The sequence below is a fragment of the Eschrichtius robustus genome, chromosome 18, assembly GCF_028021215.1.
Source record: "Eschrichtius robustus isolate mEscRob2 chromosome 18, mEscRob2.pri, whole genome shotgun sequence".
Taxonomy (NCBI): Eukaryota; Metazoa; Chordata; class Mammalia; order Artiodactyla; family Eschrichtiidae; genus Eschrichtius; species Eschrichtius robustus.
The window spans coordinates 41,193,242-41,219,122 of NC_090841.1; positions in this window are offsets into that span (position 1 = coordinate 41,193,242).

Sequence of the window (25,881 nt, forward strand, 5' to 3'; positions counted from 1 at the left end):
CAAAACTATTATCTATAGAATGGATAAACAACAAGGTCCGACTGAATAGCACAGGGAACTATATTCAGTATCCTGTGATAAACTGTAATGGCAAAGAATATGAAAAAGAATGTGTATATATGTATAACTGAATCACTTTGCTGTATAGTAGAAATTAGCACAACATTGTAAATCAACTATACTTCAATAAAATAAATTGACAAAAAAAAAAAAAAAAGAACTTAGTGGCAAGACAGGAATAAAGACACAGACCTACTAGAGAGTGGACTTGAGGATATGGGGGGGGGGATGGGTAAGCTGTGACAAAGTGAGAGAGTGGCATGGACATATACACACTACCAAACGTAAAATAGATAGCTAGTGGGAAGCAACTGCATAGCACAAGGAGATCAGTTCTGTGCTTTGTGACCACCTAGAGGGGTGGGATAGGGAGGGTGGGAGGGAGTGAGATGCAAGAGGGAAGAGATATGGGAACATATGTATATGTATAACTGATTCACTTTGTTATAAAGGAGAAACTAACACACCTCTGTAAAGCAATTATACTCCAATAAAGATGTTAAAAAAAAAAAATACAATAGTGAAGATAATCCAGGACCTCGGAAAAAAATGGAGGTAAAGATGGAGAATAGGCAATAAATGTTTAACAAAGACCTAGAAGAATTAAAGAACAAACAAACAGAGATGAACAATACAATAACTGAAATGAAAACAACACTAGTAGGAATCAATGGCATAATAACTGATGCAGAAGAACGGATAAGTGACCTGGAAGACAGAATGGTGTAATTCACTGCTACTGAACAGAATAAAGAAAAAAGAATGAAAAGAAATGAAGACAGCCTAAGAGACCTGTGGGAAAACATTAAACACAACAACATTCCCATTATAGGGGTACCAAAAGGAGAAGAGAAAGAGGAAGGACCTGAGAAAATATTTGAAGAGATTATAGTTGAAAATTTCCCTAACATGGGAATGGAAATAGCCACCCAAGTCCAGGGAGCTCAGAGAGTCTCATACAGGATAAACCCAAGGAGAAACACGTTGAGACACATAACAATCAAATTGGCAAAAATTAAAGACAAAGAAATATTATTGAAAAGAGCAAGGGAAAAACGACAAATAACATAAGAGGAAACTCCCATAAGGCTAACAGCTGACTTCTCAGCAGAAACTCTACAAGCCAGAAGGGAGTGGCATGATATACTTAAAGTGATGAAAGGGAAGAACCTACAACCAAGATTACTCTACCCAGCAAGGATCTCATTCAAATTCAATAGAGAAATCCAAATCTTTACAGACAAGCAGAAGTTAAGAGAATTCAGCACCACCAAACGAGCTCTACAACAAATGCTAAAGGAACTTCTCTAAGTAGAAAACACAAGAGTAGAAAAGAACGTACAAAAACAAACCCAAAACAATTAAGAAAATGGTCATAGGAGCATACGTATAGATAATTACCTTAAATGTGATTGGATTAAATGCTCCAACAAAAAGACACAGGTTTACTGAATGGATACAAAAACAAGACCCATATATTTGCTGTGTACAAGAGACCCACTTCAGACCTAGGGACACATACAGGCTGAAAGTGAGGGGATGGAAAAAGATATTCCATGCAAATGGAAATCAAAAGAAAGCTGGAGTAGCAATACTCATATCAGATAAAATAGACATTAAAATAAAGAATATTACAAGAGACAAGGAAGGACACTATATAATGATCAAGGGATCAATCCAAGAAGAAGATATAACAATTATAAATATATATACACCCAACATAGGAACACATCAATATATAAGGCAACTGCTAACAGCTATAAAAGAGGAAATCACAGTAACACAGTAATAGTGGGGGACTTTAACACGCCACTTTAACCAATGGACAGATCCTTCAAAATGAAAATAAATAAGGAAACAGAAGTTTTAAATAACCCAATAGATGGGATAGATTTAATTGATATTTATAGGACATTCCATCCAAAAGCAGCAGATTACACTTTCTTCTCAAGTGTGCATGGAACATTCTCCAGGATAGGTCACATCTTGGGTCACAAATCAAGCCTCAGTAAATTTAAGAAAATTGAAATCATAAAAAGCCTGTTTTCTGACCACAGCGCTATGAGATTAGAAATGAATTACAGGGAAAAAAAGGTAAAAAAGACAAACACATGGAGGCTAAAAAATATGTTACCCAATCACCAAGAGATCACTGAAGAAATCAAAGAGAAAATAAAAAAATACCTAGAGACAGATGACAATGAAAATATGATGATCCAAAACCTATGCCATGCAGCAGAAGCAGTTCTAAGAGGGAAGTTTATAGCTTTACTAGCCTACCTCAAGAAACAAGAAAAAATCTCAAATAAACAATCTAACCTTACACCTAAAGGAACTAGAGAAAGAAGAACAAACAAAACCCAAAGTTAGCAGAAGGAAAGAAATCATAAAGATCAGAGCAGAAATAAATGAAATAGAAACAAAGAAAACAATAGCAAGGATCAATAAAACTAAAAGCTGGTTCTTTGAGAAGATAAAGAAAATTGATAAACCATTAATCAGACTCATCTAGAAAAAGAGAGAGAGGACTCAACTCAATAAAATGAAAAATGAAAAAAAAAATCTCAAATAAACAATCTAACCTTACACCTAAAGGAACTAGAGAAAGAAGAACAAACAAAACCCAAAGTTAGCAGAAGGAAAGAAATCATAAAGATCAGAGCAGAAATAAATGAAATAGAAACAAAGAAAACAATAGCAAGGATCAATAAAACTAAAAGCTGGTTCTTTGAGAAGATAAAGAAAATTGATAAACCATTAATCAGACTCATCTAGAAAAAGAGAGAGAGGACTCAACTCAATAAAATGAAAAATGAAAAAGGAGAACTTACAACAGAAACCACAGAAATACAAAGCATCCTAAGAGACTACCACAAGCAACTCTAGGCCAATAAAATGGACAAACTGAAAGAAATGGACAAATTCTTAGAAAGGTATAACCTTCCAAGACTGAACCAGGAAGAAACAGAAAATATGAACAGACCAATCACAAGTAATGAAATTGAAACTGTGATTAAAAATCTTCCAACAAACAAAAGCCCAGGACCAGATGGCTTCACAGGTGAATTCTATCAAACATTTAGAGAAGAGCTAACACCTATCCTTCTCAAAATCTTCTAAAAAATTGCGGAGGGAGGAACACTCCCAAACTCATTCTATGAGGCCACTGTCACCCTGATACCAAAACCAGACAAAGATAGAACAAAAAAAGAAAATTACAGACCAATAACACTGATGAATATAGATGCAAAAATCCTCAACAAAATACTAGCAAACAGAATCCAACAACACATTAAAAGGATGATACACCATTATCAAGTGGGATTTAACACAGGGATGCAAGGATTCTTCAATATATGCAAATCAATCAATGTGATACACCATTTTAACAAATTGAAGGAGAAAAACCATATGATCATCTCAATAGATGCAGAATAAGCTTTTGACAAAATTCAACACAAATTTGTGATCAAAACTCTCCAGAAAGTGGACATAGAGGGAACCTACCTCAACATAATAAAGGCCATATATGACAAACTCACAGCAAACATCATTCTCAATGGTGAAAAACTGAAACCATTTCCTCTACGATCAGGAACAATACAAAGATATCCACTCTCACCACTATTATTCAACATAATTTTGGAAGTCCTAGCAATGGCAATCAGAGAATAAAAAAAATAAAAATAATACAAATTGGAAAAGAAGAAGTAAAACTGTCACTCTTTGCAGATGACATGATACTAAACATGGAGAATCCTAAAGATGCCACCAGAAAACTACTAGAGCTAATCAATGAATATGGTAAAATTGCAGAATACAAAATTAATGCACAGAAATCTCTTGCATTCCTATATACTAATGATGAAATATCTGCAAGAGAAATTAAGGAAACACTCTCATTTACCATTGCAACAAAAGAATAAAATACCTAGGAATAAACCTACCTAGGGAGAGCAAAGAACTCTATGTAGAAAACTATAAGACACTGAAGAAAGAAATTAAAGATGATACCATCAGAAAGAGAGATATACCATGTTCTTGGATTGGAAGAATCAACATTGTGAAAATGACTCTACTACCCAAAGCAATCTACAGATTCAATGCAATCCCCATCAAATTTCCAATGGCACTTTTTACCGAACTGGAACAAAAACTCTTAAAATTTATATGGAGACACAAAAGACCCAGAATAGCCAAAGCAGTCTTGAGGGAAAAAAGCAGAGCTGGAGGAATCAGACTCCCTGACTTCAGACTATACTACAAAGCTACTGCAATCAAGACAATATGATATTGGCACAAAAACAGAAATATAAATCAATGGAACAAGATAGAAAGCCCAGAGATAAACCCATGCACCTATGGTCAGCTAAACTATGACAAAGGAGGCAAGGATGTACAATGGAGAAAAGACAGTCTCTTCAATAAGTGGTGCTGGGAAAACTGGACAGCTACATGTAAAAGAATGAAATTAGAACACTCTCTAACACCATACACAAAAACATACTCAAAATGGATTAGAGACCTCAATGTAAGACTGGACACTCTAAAACTCTTAGAGGAAAACATAGGAAGAACACTCTTTGAGATAAATCACAGCAAGATATTTTTTGATCCACCTTCTAGAGTAATGGAAATAAAAACAAAAATAAACGAATGGGACCTAATGAAAATTCAAAGCTTTTGCACAGCAAAGGACCATAAACAAGACAGAAAGAAAATCCTCACAATGGGAGAAAATATTTGCAAATGAATCAACGGACAAAGGATTAATCTCTAAAATATATAAATAGCTCATGCAGCTCAATATGCAAAAAGCAAAGAATCCAATCCAAAAATGGGCAGAAGACCTAAATAGACATTTCTCTAAAAGAAGATATACTGATGGCCAAGAAGCACATGAAAAGCTGCTCAACATCACTGATTATTAGAGAAATTCAAATCAAAACTACAATGAGGTACCACCTCACCCCAGTTAGAATAGGCATCATCAAACAATGTACAAACAACAAATACTGAAGGGGGTGTGGAGAGAAGGGAATCCTCTTGCACTGTTGGTGGGAATGTAAGATGATACAGCCACTATGGAGAATAGTATGGAGGTTCGTTAAAAAACTAAAAATGGAATTACCATATGATCCAGCAATCCCACTACTGTTCATATACCCAGAGAAAACCATAATTCAAAAAGACACATGCAACCCAGTGTTCATTGCAACACTGTTTACAATAGCCAGGTCAGGGAAGCAGCATAAATGCCCATCGACAGATGAATGGATAAAGAAGGTGTGGTACATATATACAATGGAATATTACTCGGCCTTAAAAGGACCGAATTTGGGTCATTTGTTGAGACCTGGATTGATCTAGAGACTGTCATACATCATGAAGTAAGTCAGAAAGAGAAAAGCAAATATCGTATATTAACGCATAAATATGGAATCTTGAAAAGTGGTACAGATGAACCAGTTTGCAGGGCAGAAATTGAGAAAGAGATATAGAGAACAAACATATGGACATCAAGGGGGGAAAGCGGCAGGGGATGGGGGTGGTGGTGTGATGAATTGGGCGATTGGGATGGACATGTATACACTAAGCGTATAAAACTGATGACTAATAAGAACCTGCTGTATAAAAAAATAAGTAAAATAAAATTCAAAAACAAAACTTTTCCTCTTTATCATGTATGCCAATGGTAATTAATGAAATATAACAAATATAACATATATTTATTATATAAAATAAAAAAATAAAGCAGCAAGGGAAAAGCAACAAATAACATACAAGGGAATCCCCATAAGGTTAACAACTGATCTTTCAGGAGAAACTCTGCAAGTCAGAAGGGGGTGGCAGGACAAATTTACAGTGATGAAAGGGAAAAACCTACAACCAAGATGACTCTACCCAGGAAGAATCTCATTCAGAATTGATGGAGAAATTAAAACCTTTACAGACAAACAAAAGCTAAGAGAATTCAGCACCACCAAACCAGCTTTACAACAAATGCTAAAGGAACTTCTCTAGGTAAGAAACACAAGAGAAGGAAAACACCTACAATAACAAACCCAAAACATTTAAGAAAATGGGAATAGGAACATACATATCGATAATTACCTTAAATGTAATTGGATTAAATGCTCCCACCAAAAGACACAGACTGGCTGAATGGATACAAAAACAAGACCAGTATATATGCTGTCTACAAGAGACCCACTTCAGACCTAGGAACACATACAGACAGAAAGTGAAGGGATGGAAAAAGATATTCCATGCAAATGGAAATCAATAGAGAGCTGGAGTAGCAATTCTCATATCACACAAAACAAACTTTAAAATAAAGACTATTACAAGAGACAAAGAAGGACACTATATAATGATCAAGGGAACAATCCAAGAAAAAGATATAACAAGTGTAAATATTTATGCACCCAACATAGGAGCACTTCAATACATAAGGCAAATGCTAACAACCATAAAAGGGGAAATCAACAGTAACACAATCATAGTAGGGGACTTTAACACCCCACTTTCACCAATGGACAGATCATCCAAAATGAAAATAAATAAGGAAACACAAGCTTTAAATGACACATTAAACAAGATGGACTTGATATCTATAGGACATTCCATCCCAAAACAACATAATACACTTTCTTCTCAAGGGCTCATAGAACATTCTCCAGGATAGATCATACTTTGTGTCAAAAACCAAGTCTCAGTAAATTTAAGAAAATTGAAATCATATCAAGTGTCTTTTCCAGCAACAATGCTATGAGACTAGATATCAATTAGAGGAAAAAAACTATAAAAAAATACAAACACAGGGAGGCTAAACAACACACTACTAAATAATCAAGAGATCACTGAAGAAATCAAAGAGGAAATCAAAAAATACCTAGAAACAAATGACAATGAAAACATGATGAACGAAAACCTATGGGATGCAGCAAAAGAAGTTCTAAGAGGGAAGTTTATAACAAAACAATCCTACCTTAGGAAACAAGAAAAATCTCAAAAAAAAAACCTAGTCTTACCCCTAAAGCCATTAGAGAGAGAAGAACAAAAAAAAACCCAAAATTAGAAGAAGGAAGGAAACCATACAAATCAGGTCAGAAATAAATGAAAAAGAAATTAAGGAAATGATAGCAAAGGTGAATAAAACTAAAAGCTGGTTTTTTGAGAAGATAAACAAAATTGATAAACCATTAGCCAGACTCATCAAGAAAAAAAGGGAAATGACTCAAATCAACAGAATTAGAAATGAAAAAGGAGAAATATCCACTGACACTGCAGAAATACAAGGATCATGAGAGATTACTTCAAGCAACTATATGCCAATAAAATGGACAACCTGGAAGAAATGGACAAATTCTTAGAAAATCACAACCTTCTGAGACTGAACCAGGAAGAAACAGAAAATATCAATAGACCAATCCCAAGCACGGAAATTGAAACTGTGATTAAAAATCTTCCAACAAACAAAAGCCCAGGACCAGATGGTTTCACAGGCAAATCTTTTCACACATTAGAGAAAAGCTAACACCTATCCTTCTCAAACTCTTCCAAAATATAGTAGAGGGAGAAACACTCTCAAATTCATTCTACAAGGACACCATCACCCTGATACCAAAACTAAACAAAGATGTCAAAAAAAAAAAAAAAAGAAAACTGCAGGCCAATATCAATGATGAACATAGATGCAAAAATCCTCAACAAAATACTAGCAAACAGAATCCAACAGCACATTTAAAGGATCATACACCATGATCATCTGGGATTTATCCCAGGAATGCAAGGACTCTTCAATATATGCAAATCAATCAATGTGATACACCATATTAATTTATTGAAGGAGAAACATCCTATGATCATCTCAATAGATGCAGAAAAAGCTTTTGACAAAATTCAACACTGATTTATGATAAAAATCCTCCAGAAAGTAAGCATAGAGGGAAGTTACCTCAACATAATAAAGGCCATATATGACAAACCCATAGCCAACATCATTCTCATGGTGAAAAACTGAAACCATTTCCTCTAAGATCAGGAACAAGGCAAGGTTGTCCACTCTCACCACTATTATTCAATATAGTCTTGGAAGTTTTAGCCACAGCAATCAGAGAAGAAGAAGAAGTAAAAGGAATCCAGATTGGAAAAGAAGAAGTAAAGCTGTCACTGTTTGCAGATGACATGATACTATACATGGAGAATCCTAAAGATGCTACCAGAAACTACTAGAACTAATCAATGAATTTGGTAAAGTAGCAGGATACAAAATTAATGCACAGAAATTTCTTGCATTCCTATACACTAATGATGAAAATCTGAAAGAGAAATTAAGGAAACACTCCTATTTAGCACTGCAAGAAAGAGAATAAAATACCTAGGAACAAACCTACCTAAGGAGACAAAAAATCTGTATGCAGAAAACTGTAAGACACTGATGAAAGAAATTAAAGATGATACAAACAGATGGAGAGATATACCATGTTCTTGGATTGGAAGAATCAACATTGTGAAAATGACTACACTACCCAAAGCAATCTACAGATTCATTGCAATCCCTATCAAACTACCAATGGCATTTTTCACAGAACTAGAACAAAATATTTTAATTTATTGAAAAAATACTTAACCTGATTACCATAACTAACAGATGCCGGTGATGAGAACATATGGTTCATTCACAATACCTAAAACTAACCTTTAAAACCCTAGTGTTTGTCTCAATTTTTTTTCTATGTAAACTCCTTTCTAGCTTTTATATCTCAAGTTTACACTGTTATATTTCATTGTCCGCTTAGAGAAAGGGTCTCTTCAATGTCTTCATCAGTTTTACATATACAATGGAGAAAAGACAACCTCTTCAGTAAATGGTGCTGGGAAAACTGGACAGCTACATGTAAAAGAATGAAATTAGAACACTCAGTAATACCATATGCAAAAACAAACTCAAAATGGATCAAAGACGTGAATGTAAGACCAGACACTATAAATCTCTTAGAGGAAAACATAGGCAGAGCACTCTGTGACATAAATCACAGCAAGATCCTTTTTGACCCACCTCTTAGAGGAATGGAGATAAAAAGAAAAATAAACAAATGAGACCTAATGAAAATTAAAAGCTTTTGCATAGCAAAGGAAATCATAGAGATGAAAGGTAGCCCTCAGAATGGGAGAAAATATTTGCAAATGAAGCAACTGACAAAGGATTAATCTCCAAAATATACAAGAAGCTCATGCAGCTTGATATCAAAAAAAAGAAAAAAACCCGATCTAAAAATGGGCAGAAGACCTAAATAGACATTTCTCCAAAGAAGATATACAGATTGGCAACAAGCACATGAAAGGATGCTCAACTTCACTAATCATTAGAGAAATGCAAATCAAAACTACAATGAGGTATCACCTCTCCCCAGTCAGAATGGCCATCATCAAAAAATCTACAAAGAATAAATGCTGGAGAGGGTGTGGAAAAAAGGGAACCCTCTGCACTGTTGGTGGGAATGTAAATTTATACAGCCACTATGGAGAACAGTATGGAGTTTCCTTAAAAAACTAAAAAGAGAACTACCTTATAACCCAGCAATCCCACTACTGGCCATATACCCTGAGAAAATCATAATTCAAAAAATGTTATGTAACCCAACGTTCATTGCAGCACTGTTTACAATAGCCATGACATGGAAGTTACCTGTGTCCATCAAGAGATGAATGGATAAAGAAGATGTGGCACATATATACAATGGAATATTACTCAGCCATAAAAAGAACCTAAATTGAGTTATTTTTAGTGAGGTGGACGGACCTAGAGTGTGTCATACAGAGTGAAGTAAGTCAGAAATAGAAAAACAAATACTGTATGCTAACACATGTATATGGAAATTTAAAAAAGTAAAAGGTTCTGAAGAACCTAGAGATAGGACAGGAATAAAGGCACAGACGTAGAGAATGGACTTGAAGACATGGGGAGGGGGAAGGGCAAGCTGGGACGAAGTGAGAGAGTGGCATTGACATATATACACTACAAAATGTAAAATAGATAAGTAGCAGGAAGCGGCTGCATAGCACAGGGAGATCAGCTCGGTGCTTTATGACCACCTAGAGGGGTGGGGTAGGGAGGTTTGGAGGGAGACACAGGAGGGAGGGGATATGGGGATATAGGTATACGTAAAGCTGATTCATTTTGTGATACAGCAGAAACTAACACAACATTGTGAAACAATTATACTCCAATAAAGATGTTAAAAAAATAAAATATAAAAAAAAATTTAAGAGAGGGCTATAATGAGGTTCCCATTGTCATGAAAGATAGGTGAATCTGTAATTTCATGACACATTCAAAAATTATTTTCCCTTTTGGTGGACTAGAAGTAGTGTTTCTTTTTTCTGGAAACCAAGGGAGTATTTGCTGGCATCTAACAAAATATGTTATGAGTAAATTTAGCTCAGTGAGCTAAAGGAAAAAGGTGTAAGTAAGTCATGCTGATAGATGAAATGGAATAGAGTCCTTTGTATTACATTAGGAAACACTCTTCTTTTTACTCATTACTTGCATTTTCTCTCACTATATTCAGAAAAACCTAAGTAATGAATGTTAGAGGCTTTCAGTAAAGAACTGATTTTTGAAAGATGAAAGGAATTCAGAAAGAAAAGTGGTGGAGTTTTGTATTAGCTTGGGGAGTGGGGGAAATTGTACTAACTAGGAAATTAACCAGATTGATTAATTCTCCCACATTATTGAGAACTTTGCAGATCATTTTATGAAAATTCTATTACATGTCTATTTTAGTCTGTTCAGGCTGCTCTAACAAACTACCATAGCCTGAGGGGCTTATAAATAGCAGAAATTTATTTCTCTCACTTATGTACGCTGGAAGTTCAAGGTCAGGGTGCCAGTGTGGTGAGGTTCTGTTGGGAACAGTTTTCTGGACTGCAGACTGACAACTTGTCACCCTGTCCTCACATGGCAGGAGGGGCAAGAGAGCCTTCTGAGGTCTCTTTTATAAGGGCACAGGTTCCATTCATGAGGGCTCCACCCTTGTGACCTAATCACCCTCAAAGGCCCTACCTCCAAATACCATTACATTGGGGCTTAGGTTTCAACATATGAATTTTGGGGAGAGACAAGTATTCAGTCTATACCTATGTCTTTCCAGAGATAAGCTCCTTGTGTAAATAATACAAATGTATAAAATATTGCTTTCTCACATTGCCAATTAGCATTGCTCTTTATTTACATCATAGAAAATGGTTTAACATTTGATATCCTTCATTATATCAACATATTATCAAATTTTCCTGTACTAAGTGACTAAAAACTTCTAAGTAGTGTTTCTTCAAGCCATTAACATGCAATATTTTCAATTACAAATACGTGAAGCTGAGAGTTGGGAGAAAGATAAAACATAGCCACTAAGTAGAAGTATTTTAATGTATTGGAAATTTATAAGATGAAAAAGTTCTGAGTATTTTAGATTTTACTTTATTAATCTTTATAATAAGTCTGAAACAACAGCAAAGAATTTCCACGAAACATACAGAAAAGTATAAAAATATATCTTATTTGTTTTAAAGTAGTTTTTTACTTCCAGATGTGATATTTAATACTTGTGGAAAGCACCAAAAAAAGTTCAAATTTTCTAAAATTAACAACCTACAATGTTCCTTTTGCCAAACTAATCATAGCTAAAATTTCCTCTATCCACTAAGTGAGAATTTGAATAAAAGTTCCTTTGTGTATCATAAAACAACCATATTTGATTTCTTAAAACATTAAATGACATTTATTCTATTATTTTATCATTGTATTCTACAACTGTCTTTTCACTTCCCTTTTCTCTTCTAATTCCTAAAATATCAAACGAGATTCTATGTATCTACAAAATATCTCTGGACCTGAGGATGATGCCTTAAATTTCTAGCATTTGAAAGAATTAAAATCAGGTAAAATTCCCAAGGACTTGAAGCCAACACATATTTTGATCTAAGACTTTTTTTTTTTTTTTGGTTTCATAGGGAGAAGTGTCTGAGAGATTAATGTTTTACTGGCTTAAAAAGGCACTTTTCTCCTCTTCAATTGCCAACAAACACTGAATAGCAAAAGAATTGTTTGTATTATCTTTAGGATTGGAAGTTCCTTTGGGAAAGTATTTCCTTCACAAATTATTTTGAGAATTAAAAATATATTTGCACCAATGTTTTAGAAGGGCCTCTGGACTAACATCTTGATTATAGAGGGGAAATCACATTGATGTTGAAGGCAGTTAAAAATTTTTTTCTACAAAGTACCCAATGATGCCTCAACCCTGTACTTTATTTCATCAATTAGTATTCTAATTTTATAAACCAGAATAGTGCACCATATACTAACTCTACTCACATTCCCTCTGTGATTTTGGTCTTTGAGTTTCTTCATTTGTAAAATGGGTATTTTAACTTAATTGTTATTAATTTCCTCCATTTCTTATACATGATGTTTCTATGGAGTTAAATGAATATGAGTTTAAATAAATATCAGGATGGCTGGTGAATTGAAGAAAATAAATATTGAGATAGAATGAAACTTTTGGATATTTGTATTTCCCCCCAGAATCTGAATTAAGTTTACACGTATTACATTTTCTTTTTCTGCCAGCTAGCATTACTCTAATTAGGGAAGACTATCAGGAGTTAGAAACCTACAATTCAGGTATTCAATTATGCCCACTTTTAGGACATGTTCATGGATATTTTTGAGGATTTTAATTGAAGATATTATAAATGGTCAACACCCTAAAACCTCAAAGGTGGGTGTGAGTCTAATCAAATAAATCCAGCAATTACTCAAATTTAGGCTTTTGCACTTTAAATCAAATTCAGAAAATGCGTTCTCTTCTCATCTTTAAGGTCATTGGAATAGGGCTACTTTTTTTCTCACTTTCTTTTCCTAATTCGCCTTCCTAGACTCCCTTCTCAGACTTATCCATGAACAAATATATGGACTTAAAAAACAAAGGTATTGGGCTTCCCTGGTGGCGCAGTGGTTGAGCATCTGCCTGCCAATCAATGCAGGGGACACGGGTTCGAGCCCTGGTCTGGGAAGATCCCACATGCCGTGGAGCAATTAGACCCGTGAGCCACAACTTCTGAGCCTGTGCGTCTGGAGCCTGTGCTCCGCAACAAGAGAGGCCGCGATAGTGAGAGGCCCGCGCACCACAATGAAGAATGGCTCCCGCTCGCCGCAACTAGAGAAAGCCCTCGCACAGAAACGAAGACCCAACACAGCCAAAAATAAATAAATTAATTAATTAATTTAAAAAAAACAAAAAAACAAAAACAAAAACAAAGGTATTTAGCAAAGAACTGTGGAAAAAATATTTAGATATTCATATTATGTTAAAGAGTCCAAGCAGGATAATTACTTATGAGTTACTAAAGATATTACTAGGCACACACTATGTTCCAAAAGGTGTCTGTGTAATCTTAATATGATAAAAGAAAAACATTAGGGATACCCTTGGACATGAATAAAAATAATTCTGTTTCTGTACAGATGAGCCTGAGATGATAAGCCATTCAATGATTTTAAAATATAAACTGAACACAAAAATCAGTACTGCATATGTAGTAACACTATAAGCTATAATCTATATGTAAAACAGTGACATAAAAATTGTGAGAAAGTTTAAGATTTTTGAATTGACAAAGACAGAGAAAGAATACAAACATTCAAAGGAGAAAGTTACATTAATAGCTCTTATTTAATAGTTACCTTTCTCATGAAGTACTACTCTTTTGTCTCTTATATTTTGGTTTTCTGTATTATGAGAAAACAGAGTCAATTTTTGAGGTTGTTTACATTTTCAATTTCAGGTAAAAACAAGAAGAAATGAAGGACAAAGGAATGAAGCAGAAAAAAAAAAAAATCCCTTCAGGCAAATCTTGAACTCACCTTGTTATGTTATTAATGCGGTAACCTCAAAGGAATCAATAGTCCTTTGAGGTTAACACATTAGGAAATCGAATCTCCTTTTTTATTTGAAGCTCTTTTAGAAATACTAGTTATGTGAACTATGGTTTTGGAATTTTAATTCTCTTGTATTTATTTGCATAGCAATTTATAGTTTATAAAATACCTTAATATGCATCATTTAATTTTTGTTTTTATCTATACAAGCACTGTGAGAGGAAGGCAAAACAGGCATTAATATCAGATTTTATAGAACAGAAGGGTGAAACTGATAGATTGGGAATTTCTTGCTCAAGTTTACGAAGCAAGGAAGTGAACCCAGTTTCCATGAATTTAAGCCCACCATATCGCATGACTTCCTCTAACAGTTCATTGATTATAGACACTTTGTAAACATATTCCAGCCCCAAAGTCCATTTCCCACGTATTCATTCAGTTTTTTCCATGAAAACCTGTTGTAAAAGAAAAGTGAAAGTTTCCATAGTTTGGAAAGACAAGAACAGAAGATATTGGCTGCCTTGCAAAAAAAATATTTTTTTTCCAATACTTGATAATACAACTTAAAATTTTTCCATAGGTGTTTACAATAGGTTAAGCCTGAAATAATTAAAACTCAGAACAGTAATGTGCATATTTTTAATATTAAATAAAATTAAATATTAATCCACAATAATGCTGCCTTTCTTTAAAGAAATCTTAGAAGTAGGAAAAATGAGAAGAGTTGTGTCTTATTCAGTCTCATACCCAGTGTAAGAAGCTTCATGAATATTGGTAAACTGACCTTGTGTAACTGGTTTTCAATAGGCTAATAAACCTAACTGCCATCTTCCAAATTAAACTACGTTGAAAAATGCCCCATATTTGATATCATTTATTGATATGTTTGAAAATGATTTATATTGAACACTTATATTACAGATTGAATAAAATTATAAAATGTATAAATTTAATATAGATATTAAATAGTAAATTTAATATAGTATATTTCAGTACCTTCAATTTGACTTAAATATATTATTTTATGATTATACTTTGGTTATAGTATTTTTCAGTTATAATATAGATATAATAAACACTTCTTGAAGTTATCAAAACTTGGGGCAGAGAATGAGTTTGTCAAAAGTATTGAAATGATGCATGCTGAAGAATTATGTGACAAAGAAGAATTCAGAACCCACATATCCATAATTTACACAGAAAATTCTACACAGAAAATCTCCAGCTCTAGAAGATGTGAAGCCCTAAGCTGAGTTATGGCTAATTAGTCATCCAAGTGCCATCATGCAGCCAGGCAGCAGTGGTCTCTGTAGTGGTTCTCTATCGTATTTTTGAGACCCTACATATAACTTCTAAACCTTTCAGTGTGCAAGGTAGGGAATATAGCTTTGCACAAAACACACATTAAAGTTCAGTAAGACTAAGAGTCTCGGATGGATATAAGATAATTTCTCTCTTTGTTTATACACATAATTTCTCTCTCTGTTTAGGTGTATGAGAGTTTATGTATAAATTTCTCAAAATAAAGATGGGCAAATGTCAGTAAATTAACCCAAATTTAATACTCAGTGGAAAAATATTCCCCTTGACCTGGATTAAATAGAATCTCATAGTTTATTGTACCATAGTTTGTTAAAATTAGATATTTAATGAAAAAATATCCACATTAATATGTATATAAATATGCATTTTCATTTAAAATATATACTCAAATACACATTTCTAAAAGAAATACACATAATATTTAACTAAATTCTATGATAAAAATAAATTATTGGATAAAATTATTAAAAGTAAAAGTTTGGGGCTTCCCTGGTGGCGCAGTGGTTGAGAATCTGCCTGCCAATGCAGGGGACACGGGTTCGAGCCCTGGTCTGGGAAAATCCCACATGCCGCGGAGCAACTAAGCCCGTGCGCCACAACTGCTGAGCCTGCGCGTCTGGAGCCTGTGCTCCGCAACAAGAGAGGCCGCGATAGTGAGAGGCCCGCGCACCGCAATGAAGAGTGGCGCCTGCTTGCCACAACTAGAGAAGGCCCTTGCACAGAAACGAAGACCCAACACAGCCAAAAATAAATAAATAAATTTAAAAATAGAGCAATAAAGTCATCAATTAAAAAAAAAAAAAAAAGTAAAAGTTTGGCAGATAATCTAGAAATTTGAGCATTTAATGTCACTAGACTTTATATTATTAAATTTTGTTAGAATTAATAGCTATAATTTTAATAATGTGGCATCTCATTATTTTTTAATTCTTATGATTTTTTGTTCAAATAAATTTTTAAATAGTATACTTCTACCGTCATTGAACTTATTAGTCTCTTAAGGCTAACTGTACACTGTATAAGTATATTTTTATAAGTTCATAAAATATTGTGACAAAACTACTCATAAAGCCAAGATATAAATGTTACTTTTTATTGTTTTCTTAGCAATGAAAACTTACCCAAAGCAAACAAGCCAGAACATAGAGCAACTGGGTAAATAGATAATGCTTGGAAAATTAATACAAAAAACCCTTATTTATTGTTTGACTTCAAATTCACATTTTGTTTAGTTGACCAGTGGCCTACATTGCCATTAGCATAACCAATCAACCAATAAATAATTATTAAACACCTACTATGTGTCAGATAATATTTTAAGTTTGGTTCTAGGAATGAAAAAATGATGAAAATCTTTGCTATTTTAGAGTTTGTATCTAGTAGGAGAAGGCAGACAATAAACAAAACATATACTTTCAAATGATGGTGAGTGCTTTAGAGAAAATTAAGTGAAGGGCCTAGGATATCCCAGCTGTTTGTGTGCTTGTGGTTGGAGCATGGTTTGGAATTTTATGTAGAATGATCACAAAAGCCAAGGAGAAAATGTCATTTAAGCAGAGACCTGAAGAAGCTGATGGAGCAAGCCAAAGAAAAGAACGTTCTACACAATGGAAACAGGAAGTGCTAAACTGTAAGACTGGGGTTTGTCTGCTATACTCAAAAAGGAGTAAAGAGGTGAGTAGTAGAAATCAGATCACATGGAGACCCCTAGGACATTGTAAGTCCTTGTCATTTACTCTGAATGACATTGAAGGGGTTGAGCGGAGGGGTGCCTTGATCTAACTTAATTTTGTAAAAGACCAGAGTAGAGCTGTTGAAAAAAGAGAGAATTCTGAACACATTTTGTTTTTGAACTCATTTGAGTTCATAAGGCAAACAACGAATTTTTAACCCATATAACTGCTAAATCCATCTGTGTGGTGTGAAAACATGCAGTAGAAATGTGTTCAGTTTGTTTCATTGCTATGTATGCAGGAGACCATTCATTCTTAAGTTGTGAATTGATTTGTATAGTATTATATCACAAAAATATTTATACACAACTAAATTGTTAAGAGGAGTTAAAATTATTTTAATTAAAGATTTCTTACATTTAAACTTTGTTATTTTCATTTTTTCTTTTGTACCAATCATTGATAAAAGTTAACAGGACTAGAGAAAATAGAGGCACTAGTCCTATTCAACATAAATACACAATATTTACTAATAAGTTTGTACCTGTCAAAAAGGAAAATGTCCAATGAGTTATTTACATGATAACATTTACATTTACATGAATACCGTGTATTTTCCTAAAGATGTTAAAAATATCATATAATAAAAAGATGGGAAAAAGTTGATTCAGAATGCCTTTTCATGTTGCCAGAGTTCTATACTGAACTGTCCTTAGGTATTCTAAAATCTGTACATTGTACCAAACAGCAGGCCTCATGAGAATGTTTGTGAGCTTTGGTTAGGAGCCAGTATATGGCTGCCTCCATCTAATGCATCCCTATAGCAGAAAACCTAAAATGAACACACACTGTTGTCTGCTCTGAAAACAATGTACCATAATAACCAGAGGTCATCTTCCAGACCAGTCTATCAGCAGGATCGTTGGGGTCCAATGAAAATCCGACAGAGAAGCAGTCAATGCATGCAAGCTGCAAGCTGAGACCTTCTTCAGTTAAATGTACTATAGTAGATTTGACCTTGCCTCTGGGTTCCAAAAAATTCATACTTTACATGAGCTATTTTATGTTAACCACAGACTCAGTGATTCTCACTGTTTGGTTTTTGGGTCTTAATGATTTTCTGCAGCATATTTCCTTTAAAAGACATGATTATACAACAGTAGAAATCACTTAGAATATACACAAAAATGGATACCTGGGATGCAGTATTCTTTTCACAGTGATAGTTTCCCTTAACTTTCAAATTTCATGTGAATCTAAGCGCTCTCTTGCTCTACTGTTGTGTGATTTTAGACAAATGAATTTTATCATAGCATAAGTAATGGGTCACTGTGTAGAAATCAAAGTAAATAATTACTTATTTTGGCTTTGTGAAATATTACCCACATGACCTTGGAAAATCTCTTTGACCTACAATTTCTTAGTTTATAAAAAGAGGACAATAATATCTGTCGTGTTTATCTCACAGAGATGTGGTAAAATGTTTTTAATTGTCAAATGCTAACATGTGTAAGATGTTTTAAGTATAGGTTTTTTTGTCTGTTTTTCAGTATGTATGTCATTGGTATTGGTAAAGATAGTCCTTGATTGAGTAATAAAGTGTGACATTTTTGGAACATAAATTGTTTCAGATATTATCCAATGTAACCTAGATGAATGTCTTCTACAAACATTGGGTTTGGATTCCTATCTTGACTGCAACATTAAATACTAATATCATTACTAGTTACCCTATTATTAAGTATTTTAAAAATTAATTTCTTGAATAAATTAATAAATGTAAATGAATTGAGAAATTAGTGATTTATTTCTTCAGTACTTATGTATTTACCTATCTCTACACAAAATTGTGGATAGACACTTGAATTCAAATATCAATAAAGCAATTTATAAATATCTATTTTATATGAAAGTTTGAGGTCTACCCATTGTTTATTTTTTTCAGAAATAAGGGTCTCAATTTCGATTCTAAATATTTTCTGCAAACCCTTGGGCAGGTTTTCATCTTATTGAACACATTATATGACTGTCTGATTTCCTGTCCCAAAAGAGTTTAGAAGGTTATATGTGCTTCCTCAAGTTTTCATGTGGCTATATCAGTCCAAATAACTTATAGTCACTAAAAAAATACTAAAATCATCTTTTAAAAAGGGAGAATCATTGGTAAAATTCTGAGATAATTAGGAAATATAGAATGAGGATAGTGCTTTATACAGAAAGTTGAGTGATTCCTTAAAATGATAAATGATTTTATTTTCTGTCTTTCTGGTTAGCTTATGTAATAGTACATATCCATGAAACTGTCTGTTAATTGATGACTAATTAAAATTTGCTGATCAAATGATGTCGTTGGGAATAAATAAATCTCAACAAGAAGTATGGAGAAAGAGTACTATTATCCTATGTTGCAGGATTTATGTGAATGTGGTTAAAATAGGACGTAAACAATATTTGTCAGAGATGACATTTCTTTTTGACACAGAACAGAAGAACCCACCAATCACCAAAAGAGGTCAGTTTTAGCCTAGGAGCACCAGTCCTGACTGAATGAGTAATTCCATTTTAAATATACATAAAATGTAATGTTTAAGTGTAACAGTAAAATCATCTCATGTTTTACAATGCTTTACAGTATTTCCAAATTTTGCCAGTTAGATGAGTAAATTTGTCTCTAGTTTTCATTAATTAAAGCAGTAACCACTAACCAAATCCTGTGGAAATATGATTTGATACATGATTGAGACCAACCGACACCTGGCAAAATATGTGTCATTTCCATATTTATATAGGTCTTAACATTACTATCCAGAAACTTTCACATAGAAAATTTTGTGTGTATGTATGTGTGTAAGTATATTTATTCACACACTTGCACACACATGTGCATGATTTTTCTAGAAAGATCTGTTTGCTCCCATGAGTGTAATTATGAAACATGCCACATGTCACCCTCAGAGACTGAGTCCCAACAGTATTGAAAATTAAGAGAACTGGAAGATATCCATATGTTTTCTGAAAGAGAGGAAGAGAGATTTGAGCAGTAATAAATAAGTTGTCTAATCCTATTCAGTTATGAGGACAGCTGGTTTAGACGCTAAGCTAATCTCTGAATTCGTTTTGGTGTGCTTAGATAAATTAGCTTGAAAACAGCAGAAATAGCTGCAAACTGATTCACTTAAGTCCCTTTATAGCATATTTGATCCTCTACTACTTGCTCTTCTCCACAGGTATTGACACCAATGCCTGAAAAAAATCTTCCTAATTTCCTGTTTTTTACTATTGGCCTAACACCATATATGTACATTTCTTCAGGTTTTAACCACTTATTTTGTTTGTGCTTTGAATTTCTATTTGTACTTTCCAGTTCTAAAAAGCATAAGGAATTCAGTTTTTCTTATTCATTAACTATTATGTTATTTTATATTGTAAGCTCTCAATAAACAATCATTACTCTGGGTAGAAAAGTTAAATAATTTCTAAAATTATTAAAAAGTATTATTCTTAATAAAAATATTATTTTATTTAATTATTTTTAACAATTATTCTTAATTATTGTTAGTTAAGCTGAAAGCTGCAAACAAAATATTTTTAAGTGAAATTCAAGTTTGTGTGATGAAAATGAAGTGAAAAGCAGACGAAGTAAAAATACATATGAATATATGATATGTAAAAATTTTATGATATTCAGCAATACAATAGCAATTTACTTTATAAGTCTGTTTATGTGAGTGCTAAAAAAACAGAATCTAATCAAAATTTTTTTTTCTTTACTTTATTGAAGTATAGTTGATTTACAGTGCTGAGATTAACATAAACACACTACTATATATAAAATAGATAACCAACAAGGACCTACTGTATAGTACAGGGAACTATACTCAATATTTTGTAATAACCTATAAGGGAAAATAATCTGAAAAAGAATATATATATATACATAAATAACTGAATCGCTTTGCTGTACACCTGAAACTAATACAACATTGTAAATCAACTGTACTTTAATAGAACCTAATTTTTTTTGAATGAACAACTCAGTATATTAAACACACATAGATATGCATATTATTGTGAAATATTTTTTATGAAAACATGAACACTTCAGTTATGTGTGTGTATCTACCCTTCAGGGCCTGAATAGAGAAAAAGGTAGAGAAATTTTGATTTCATTCTCTGCCTGACTGTGTGAGCTGGGACTTTGATCTTTTCCTGACCTAGGCACTCCTGGTTCTCAGGCTTTTAGACATGGACTAGAATCTACACCAACAGCTCTCTGGCTTTCAGGCCTTCCAACTACAACACCAGCTTTACTGGGTCTCCAATTTACAGATTGCAGATTGTGGGACTTCTCAGCCTCCATAATCTCATGAACCAATTCCTTATGAGAAATCTCATAAAAGAGGGAGAAAGGGAGAGAGAGAAATGAGAAAGTGGGACAGAGGGGGAGTCCTTGTGGTTCCGTTTCTCTGGAGAACCCTGATACAGTCGAAAAAATAACAAAGCATAGATATTGCTATAATAGGAATTTCTGATTACCTTTAAATTATATTGAACGTTTCTACTATTTTTCATATTATCATATTCACCACATAAATATAAATAACACTTCTGCTGAAACAAAAAAGTGAATGCACGTATATAATACAGTTGTTTGTGGGGGAATGTAGAAGCAAAACATTTAAGGTATTATAATGATTAACACGATTATTAAACTTAAAATATTTAGCTCCTTATATATAAGAAATTCTATATTATACAGTAATAGGGATGAGCAACCTTCATGGAAAATTCATTATCCCCAGGATACTCTCAATATCTCCGCAAACATGTTCATGCTTATGATTACTCTTATGATCCTTGTTTTATATTTAAGAATACTTAGGCTTATAGTTCACAGTAACTTTTCCCAAATTAGTAGCTAGTAGATGAAATCTAAGCAGTCTTGCTCTAAAGTCTGAATTGTATACTACCATAAAGCTTCAATATATAACCATTAAGTCCTTTGAAATATAATAAACAGTCTAAAATGTGAAAATTTCTAAATATTTTTGGAAATTTATACAATATAAAAGTCATAAAAATAATGAGTGGCAAGTTATTTGTTAAATAACACTATTTTTTTAAACTTAAAAAAAAAAAAAAAATTCTCTGTCCAAACTTCTAAAGAATTTGATTCTGGATATAATTGTTGACCTCTGTTACAAAAGTATGTAAGTTTCAACAGCCTTTTCCTAGCTATGTTAACAAAAATGTTTGGTGGCAGAAGGCACTTGCTTTTCACATTATTTAGCTCCAAAAACTTCTAATATGATATGAAGCATAACAGCGTCCTCTTTATAAACTAACTGAGGTTGTTGATCTTTAACATAATGTTTAATTTAGCTATTACATTTAACAGGGAAATTAGTTTTTAATTGCTTTTGAAGATAAATTTTTAAAATATTATCAATGAAAACAATCTCAAAGTGTTGTCTTTATCTATATTACCCTCAAAATAAAATACATTGCTAACATTCATTGTAAAATGTAATTCTTGTTTGTAGAAAAAAAGTTTTGCTTATCTTGATAAGATGATAAAAATGACTTGATAATTATTGGGGGCTATATGTTAAAAGTGAATGGAAGTTATTATGTAGAAAATTTTGTTTTCTTTTTTGTTTTTTGATGAGCAAAATAACACCTCAGTAACAGCATATAAATACTTTTAATTAAAGATAACCTTCAACTAACTTGTTTCCTTAACACACACACACATGTAATTTCCTTTTAACCTATTTTGCAATAGCTTAAAATTATTTTTGATGGTACAAAAATATTTTAAAATTGTCCATAAATCTCAATAAAAATATCAGATTTACAAAACAATTTGTATAAAGGAAATATGGCTTGTAGCAAATATGTAACTCCATTCAATTTGGAGATTTTTTTCTGCATCATTTTTCTTAAAAAACCTTGTGGCAATGGCTGTCATTTTGCATTTTGAGTTTGTAGCGTGAAACACTCAAAAATTGTTTTCTTCATAGATCCTCTCTAGAAATGAGGATAGTTGTTAGTAATTTGAACAGATTATTGAAGTCATAGGGCCCTATTTTTTCATAAGATTTTGTCAAGAATGAATACCTTTTAAACAAAGATAAAAACTTGTTTAAAATAACTGGGTGTTATAATAAAACAAATCTTTATACACTTTAGATAAACTTTTTCTCACTAACTTTTTAATCATAGTTTGATTTAATCTCTTCCTTAATCCTTAGTGGTGTATTTATTGCAGTATTACAGTATAGCCTCTCTTAATGCCAAAAATTTATGAGGATTGGTACAAGTCTCTGGAATTTCAGCTTATTTTCACTACTATATATGGGCACTCTATCTTAGGAGACATTCCTAGGGATGTCATTATTCATGGTATGCTACAGAGATATTGCTTCAAAACATGGACCTTACAGAAAATAGTTTCAAATACTAGCTCTGACTCTAATTACACAAGATTTAATTTTTTCTGAGTTTCATGAATCTTAAATGTAAAATGAAAATGATAATTCTTACCTCACATCAAGATAATGTTTCTCTAACACCTGACATAAAATTGCATTTAGTTTACCTTCACTTTCCTCCTGAAATCTTGTTCTAATTTATTTTTTGAGTGCATAATAGATTTTTTCCTTAATATATAAATGAAATTTATTAAATTATACAATAGGATAAACATCACATTGGCCCTTAGAGAGGCAAGCAGCCTGTGTTTCTGGTTCATAAAATTCAGGGGACATCAGCCTGATACTATCAGGGAAAAGATAAAAAAAGGAATACCTTCAGATTAATAAGGCTGTGTTTACTAAGGTGGTATATATCCCAACAGTTTAGGTTAAGAAAGTGAAGACAACAAACAAAATATAGGTAGAAAACAACTGATTGTATGTTATAATAATTGTGGTAGTAGAAAAATATGGCTAAGCCATTAAAAGTCTAGAAATAAATGAGTTAAATAGATTGGGTACTTTCACTAGGTAGACATTTCATATTGTTTAGTACTTGTCTCTGTGTAGTATATCTTGGTGATTTAGTAATATTGTCTGGATTCTTATACAGTTGGCTCTAAATTGCTTATTGGTGGAGGTAAGGGGGTATTAAGCATGAGAGCATAGTCAGCAATCATAAATCTTGGAGAAAATAAAAGGAAGGGAGCACTAATATAATAAGATAATAAGGAGAACAAGTTCAGAATGGTGATATGAGGAACTCGGCACATCTTTTCCTGACAAAGCAAGTTTAACTGATGAAAATTATTAAAAACAAACAAACCCACAACCATTTAAAGTCTTTGGGAATTTTTCTAAAGGCAGAGAGTAAATTAAGAAGTATTTATTCAAAAAAATGTAAATCTCACTAAGAATAGCAATAGTCTGTGATGTTTGAGCTATAGCCCACTCACTTCCCCCATCAGTTCATTGTAAAGGAATCTGTAATCCTGGTAAGAATGTTCAAGAGCTTGGTGCTCCCTCTTCTCCTACATACCAGCAAGAGATAATTTATCTCCGCAGAAGGGGGAAGCTATCAAGTTTTCCCAATCCCACAGCTCTACTTTTTGGAAATTGTATTCCAGGTAAGATAATCTGAGCCATCTGGGACTCCTTTCTCCACCCAAACCACATTTATAGGGCAGAAACTGAAAATAATGGAGTCCTAATCATCCTTGTTGTACCTTACCCATAGTACATTGGTTCCACCCAGGGAGAGTAAATCTGAGAAGACTGGAGGCTAATGTTCTGGACCAGCAAAGAAATGGACAAATATCTGCACACCCAGCTCCAGAGCAGCAGCAGAGATGTTTTGACCAAAGGGAGAGGCAGGCTATAAGAACAGAGAGAGACTTTGGAAGTTCTTCTCAATAAAATTGACTTCATTTGAAAGAGTGAATGGGGATGTCAAAAACAATGGAGATTTTGGTGGTAGATAATTATGAGTAGGCTGGTCACTCTATGAGAGCTAAACATTAGACCATCTAGAAGTTTAACAGAGAGAACTAAAGGGAGGAACCCTCCTGAAGTTGGAATGAACCTCAAAGACTGCAGTTTTAAAACTCGTTTAAAATTTCCCTTGTAAAGGACTAAATTGAAAAGGATCAAAATTTGGAGCAATTTATGCCTTCAGGTAACTGTCAAAACAATAGAGCATGCAGTCTGCAATTAATGAAGACAAACAGCTGGCTGTGATACGAATAGAGGCAGACTGCTTAACAGAAATATTTGAGAAGGAGACAGCCAAAGATAGCACAGCTACTCTAAGTGTTATCTCAGGGGACAGAGTGCAGAGCAGGGTTACTGATTAGAAGGAGCAACATAAGAAACTGATCTTATAAGAAGAAATAAGCTACATTAAATAGTATATCCAAGTAGTAAGTGACTGAGCGAACAAAGAGCAACAACAAGCCATAATGGGGAGTGGGGGGGAGTATTGATTTTGGTACAATATATTATCTAAAATGTCCAGTTTAAAAAACCACTTCTTTGCAAAAACCAGGGAAGTGTGATGTATACTCAGTAAAAAAAAAAAAAAAAAAAAAAAAGACAATAGAAATAGCCTTTGAAAGGGACCCAGAATCAGATTTAGTAAGCAAAGATTTCAAAGCAGCTATTGTAAATATTTACAAATATTTTCATTGAAGGAAACAATGCTTAAGAAGTAAAGGAAGATATGTTGGCAATGTCTTATCAGTAAGAGAACATGAGTCAAGAGATAGAAATAATAAAAACAAAAAATCAAATGGAAATTCTGGAATTGAAAATACAATAACTAAAACTTTTTAAAAAAGTCATTACTAGTGCCAAACAGTATGTTTAGATTGGCAGAAGAAAGAACAGCAAAATTGAAAATAGT